This window comes from Terrapene carolina, unplaced genomic scaffold (assembly GCF_002925995.2).
Source record: "Terrapene carolina triunguis isolate 2854851 unplaced genomic scaffold, T_m_triunguis-2.0 Scaffold67, whole genome shotgun sequence".
NCBI lineage: Eukaryota > Metazoa > Chordata > Testudines > Emydidae > Terrapene > Terrapene triunguis.
The window spans coordinates 6,340,734-6,346,452 of NW_020664418.1; positions in this window are offsets into that span (position 1 = coordinate 6,340,734).

A 5,719-nucleotide genomic window follows, 5' to 3' on the forward strand; every position below is an offset into this window, starting at 1 on the left:
ACCTCCTCAGGTAAGGAGTTCCACAAGTTGACTGTGCACTGCATGAAGAAGAACTTCCTTGTATTTGTTTTAAACCTGCTGCCTACTAATTTCATTTGGTGACCCCTAGTTCTTGTATTATGGGAATAAGTAAATAACTTTTCCTTATCCACTTTCTCCACATCACTCATGATTTTATATACCTCTATCATATCCCCCCTTAGTATCCTCTTTTCCAAGCTGAAGAGTCCTAGCCTCTTGCCTCTTTCCTCATATGGGACCTGTTCCAAACCCCTAATCATTTTAGTTGCCCTTTTCTGAACCTTTTCTAGTGCCAGTATATCTTTTGTGAGATGAGGAGACCACATCTGTACGCAGTATTCGAGATGTGGGCATACCATCGATTTATATAAGGGCAATAATATATTCTCAGTCTTATTCTCTATCCCCTTTTTAATGATTCCTAACATCCAGTTTGCTTTTTTTAGAGAACTATCCACAATGACTCCAAGATCTTTTTCCTGACTTGTTGTAGCTAAATTAGCCCCCATCATATTGTATGTATAGTTGGGGTTATTTTTTCCAATGTGCATTACTTTACATTTATCCACATTAAATTTCATTTGCCATTTTGTTGCCCAATCACTTAGTTTTGTGAGATCTTTTTGAAATTCGTCACAGTCTGCTTTGGTCTTAATTATCCAGAGCCGGCCCTGAAGGGGTGGCAGGCGGGCGCTGCTCGCTTCTCCCACTGCCGGAGCAGTGGGGCGGGCAGCAGCTGGTGGGCGGGCAGATCCCCCCCCCTCTCTCCGGCAGCTTCCTGCTTCCCTCGGCCCGGGCCTGACCTACGGCGTGGCGGGGCTGGTGGCCGCGAGCCGCTGCAGGGAGATGCTGCTGCTGCCGCATCCAGGGGCAGGGAGCGCTCGGCCACTGAGCCCTGAGCCGCCGCAGGAGGTGGCCGCAGCGATGTTGGGGCCACGCTGAGCGTGGGGCGCGATGGCTGAGGAGCCGGCCCTTTCGCTCCTCTGGCCACGCCCGCCCCCCCCCCATGGCTCCTCCAGCTGTGCTGCCCCCCCTTGCCTGCAGGAGCCCAGCGCCGGCCTGGCAGGCGCCGCTTTTGAAAAAGCGGCTGCTTCCCCTGCACCCCTCTAGCTACGCTACTGGCTGCAATACAGTGTCCTCTAAATTACAATTCTCTGCTGCCCACAGCTCCTGCCTCTGCAGAATAATCTGTGTGCATCCCTAAATGCGCATGGACCTGATCCTATTCCCACGGTAGCTCATGGGCCCGATCCTGCTCCCATGGACGTCAGTGAGTGTTTGGCCGGCAGTCCTTGGGCTTTCTGCAGAGACTGCCAACAGTGGAGCCAGTTGCAGGGATGTATTTATGTGATGTAGACACTTGCCTTCTAGGAACTGACTTTGAGATCCACCAATCCACTTCACCTACATCACTGAACAGACAGACAGACACCCGATGGGGTAATTTTCAGGTGGTACCATTGTACTATTGAATGGGAACCAATGGCTTAGTGTTAGAAGAATCATCTAGCTACTTCCCTATGCTATCCATCCCTGAATTGGATTGGAGCCAGTGCAGAGACCAAGCATTCACTCACGTAACAAGGTGGCCTGCCTTTTAAAGGCCAGATGGCAGCCAACTCTAGTTACTAACTAGACACACCTGAGCAGGGATCAGATGATGCCCCCTGAAGAGCAGAAGGAAGTGGCAGAGAGGGACTCCCTAGGGAGCCCACAGTGTGGTGAGAGAGATGATAGCTGCTGCAGGGAGAACCCTGAGCCATCAGGGAGAGTAGGCTCCAGCAGACAGCCAGGTTCAGGGAGTGAGGCTACAGGCAGGAAAGGCCTGGAAGTGACCTGGTAAGGGGGTGAGTGGCTGGACTTGAGAACTTTATTTTGGATGTTTGTTAATTGAATAAACCACAACCAAAAAGGGGTGAGAACGGACAAAATGATCTGGATTATTGAAGAAGCCCGTTGAAAGGAGAAACTAAGGCAGGGACTGCTTGCGGGACCACCCTGAGGTCATGAGGGGGCACATAGGAAACTCACAATAACCTGCTACTAAAGGAAACATCTGCATCAGGGCTGAGTGCAGATGGCTTTTTAGTTGGGGGTATTCGTGTGTTCATTTGGGGTTTGGTCCAGTTGAGGTTTGGGTACAAATACATGAAAATGATCATCTGAAATGGCTGGACATCACCTGGGTTTAAGTCACACCCTTAAGGAGCTGTGCATTTGTTATTCCAGCTGGTCCTGTGTTCAGAAACCTTCATGAAATTTCAGTTATTCCGGTCTAAGGCTCAGGTCTGCAACAAAGCCTAAGACCAGGTGAGTTTCCTTTTTGGGTTTCAGGTTTCATTGTGAAAACATCACATCAGCTGTGCTACACCATAAAATGCACCATGTGCTTGGCTACCCAGAGCTTTGTTATGGTTAGTGTGTTAACACACAGCATCACTCTTGCATTCCTAAAAGCCTACTTTCTGTCTATCCTCCACGCTGCTCTCCAGCTCACTTCTCCTGCCTCTGCACATCCTGATACAGACAGGCTATGTCCATAGTGCTGTGCCACTGTGGCCCTCTAGATCATCATTGCAACAGTAAGGCAAGCCTCAGATGTTCCTGCTCCAAAAACAAAGGTGCCTATAACAGGAGGATCAGCAGGATCCGGACCCATACAGGTGCCTATAACAGGAGTCAGAGGCTAATCTGTTAGCAGTGCAGGGTGTATGACACATTGTTGAGCAATTTGATTCCATCCGGTATGTTGTGTGCACATACACTAGCCAGTTAATTATAGACAGCAGGTAGCAGCATTTATAGGTAAGGTTGCCCAACATTTCCCATTATAAAACCTTCGTTTTGGTTTCTTATCACTTGGCCAAACTTTAACAGTTTGGGCTGAAATTCCCCATGCCAGATGTCTGCCTCAGGCTGGTTATGTTGTTGTTGGGTTTTTTTTTTTTTTTTTTTAAGTTTCAGCTAAAATGGTTCAGCTATTTCCAAGAACAAGGTTAGGGGGAAATACACTGTTTTGTCCATGGTAAAAACAAAAAATACAGCTGAAGCAGGGACTCAGATTTGGCAGAGGAGCTGCCCTGGTGCCGCAGATGTGCCTTTTGCCATCCACATGAAAGGTGGCCAAATTCTGGCCAAGTTCTGAGCCTCTGCAAAATCTAGTTTAGCAGCTAAAATCTCTGAAGGTTGTTTGCACTGAGCATGCTCCACCCTCTCCCAGATCCTGTGTGCTAGTGGCATGACACATCTAGCATCCCCTGAGAATGACTGAGCACGCTCCATCCTGAGGCTGCAGCAGCTGAGTGGGACTCCACGCAATTGCTTCTCCGGGCCACAGGAACTGAGAGCAGGGAGTCTGTTTGTCCTGGGCTCTTGATGCTCTCCCCTGGCAGCAAGGTGGAGAAGGAGAAAGCCACCTGACTGACACACAGAGGGGGGAAGAATGGGGCAGGAGGTTGTAGGGTCTGGAGGGTGGGGATGAGCAGAGGGGGAGGGGGACAGGAGTTGGTGGAAGGATGGATGGGACTAGGGGGAGGGGTGTATAGGTGCAGAGAGGGGGAAGGCAGGAGCTGGGGTGTGGGATATGTGGACAGGAGCAGAAGGGGTAGAGGCAGAAGTTGGGGGGATAAGAGTATGATGGGGTGCAGCAGGCATCTGCTGCCCCATGGCAGATGCCCTGGGGCACTCTGCCCTATGAAACTCTCCTTGTGAAAGAGAGGACCAGCAAGAGAGAGAGGCCTCCCAGGATCAGCTGCTGGTGGAACCAGTAAGTCTTGATCTTCCAGTGGCTAGAAGGGCAGGGACATGCCAATCAGGGCCCCGAAGGCCAGATAAAAAGGACTGGCTGCTGCTTTCAAATGCCAGTTGTGGGTGATGCTGTGGCTGGGGTGGGAGGCTGGGCCTTTTCTAAAGCCTCAGGAACTCACCCTGGTCCAGTGCTCAGCTCTGATGGTATCTAGGTTGGATCAGGGTCTGCAAATGTCTGGTGCACCCTATAACATTCCTGTCCACTCCCAGCTCCTGCCTCCCTGATCTGCATTTTGGAATTTAATGCCCATGTGAAGTATTACCTTAATTTTATGGAAAATTAATTAAGCCTGCTCCATGGGATGCTTGGCTCAGGCAAACCTGTTACAAGGAGTGGGAGTTTAGGGTAGATACCTGGGAGGGGGAACCAGGCTGATGGGTCTACAATCTCTAAAGCACATTTCCCTCCTGAACCTGGATTTGAACCCAGGCTTCCTGACTCTGTACATTCCTGTTCCTGTGGCAGAGGCAAATCACCTAAACCAAAATGTTCACAAGTGGCCACTAGTTGTGTATGGCTTGTTTTCTGGGTGTTCAAGGTGAGATGGCCATGGAGGTGCTGAAGTCTGGGAACTGAGCTTTGGACATCTAAAGTGCAATAAAAATGTGAGCTATTCTGAAGACTCAGCCCATGGTGTCTCCAGTTGGGCACCAACAATTAGGGGCCACTGTTGGCAATTTTGACCTTTACTCTGTGTTTCAGTTGCCCAGCCTTAAAATGGGAATAATAAAACCACCTAATCACACAGGAATGTTGTAAAGATACATTCATTAATGTTTGGGGAGTGCTCAGATATTATTGTGAAAGCACCACACAAATGCCCAGGAGGAAATTAGTAATTCTGTATTCATTGCAGGATTTGGATGGCATGTGGGCCACACACTGAATGGGGAGGATTAAAAGAAATATTGAAGAATTCCTCATTCACTGAAGGCGGCAAGGGTCCTGTGGAGGAAGTGGTATGTGATCATGGCGTGAGGTCAAGGGGCTGGATTAAGGTGACACAGGCAGCCTTAATTCTGGCATTTCCTAACTTTTGATTGCTGAAATGTGAAATCTTAGTGTTCTTTTAACATAGCATTTTGGGGGATGTAATTATATAGCTCACAGCATTCCAGGTATGTATAGCACACTACAGAGAGAGTGAAAGCCTGGTCCATGCTTTAAGAAGCTGCAGTCGAAGGGAGGTGCAGCAAGAGGTGATGCAAAAAGGATAGATGACATTGGGCCAGAGTCACTGTGAGAAAGAAGTAGGGTTTGGAGGTGGGATTCAGAGGAAGGATGCAGGTTGTGTGGTGGACAGGCCCAGGGATTAGCCCTCAATTACCACTGATGAGCAGCATTATGAACCTCCAGAGAGACTAGAGACAAGCTAGGCGACCCCTCCTTCCCCCTGCAGGGAGGAGCTGCCTTTCACTGAGCTTGTCCATTGGTATGCCTTGCTCTTTCCTGACCTGGCCCTTATTTTACAAAGATCTTTCCAGGGGAGGCTGGGGGCATCTGAAAGCAGGACAGTGAAACTGATGAAGAGAGGTTCCTCTGAGGGTGCATCTACACTGCAGCTGCGACAGTGCTTCCCAGCTCGAGCAGACAGACACACTCCCTCTGCTTAGGCTAGCTGTAACCAACAGTAGCATGGGCAGGGCTTGGGCTAGCCATCAGCCTCCAATGCAGCTGGACCAGTGAATACTTGGGTATCTAACCTGAGCCACTGCCCATGTTACCCCCTGATATGCAGCTAGAGCAGAGCTAGTGAGTGCCTGCCAGGGCCGGCTCCAGGCACCAAGCACCCAAGCGGGTGCTTGGGGCGGCACCTGGAGGGGGGCGGCGCGGCGCTCTGGCCGCCGGGGGGAGAGCCGAGCCGAGCCGAGCCCCAGCCGGGGCTCGCCG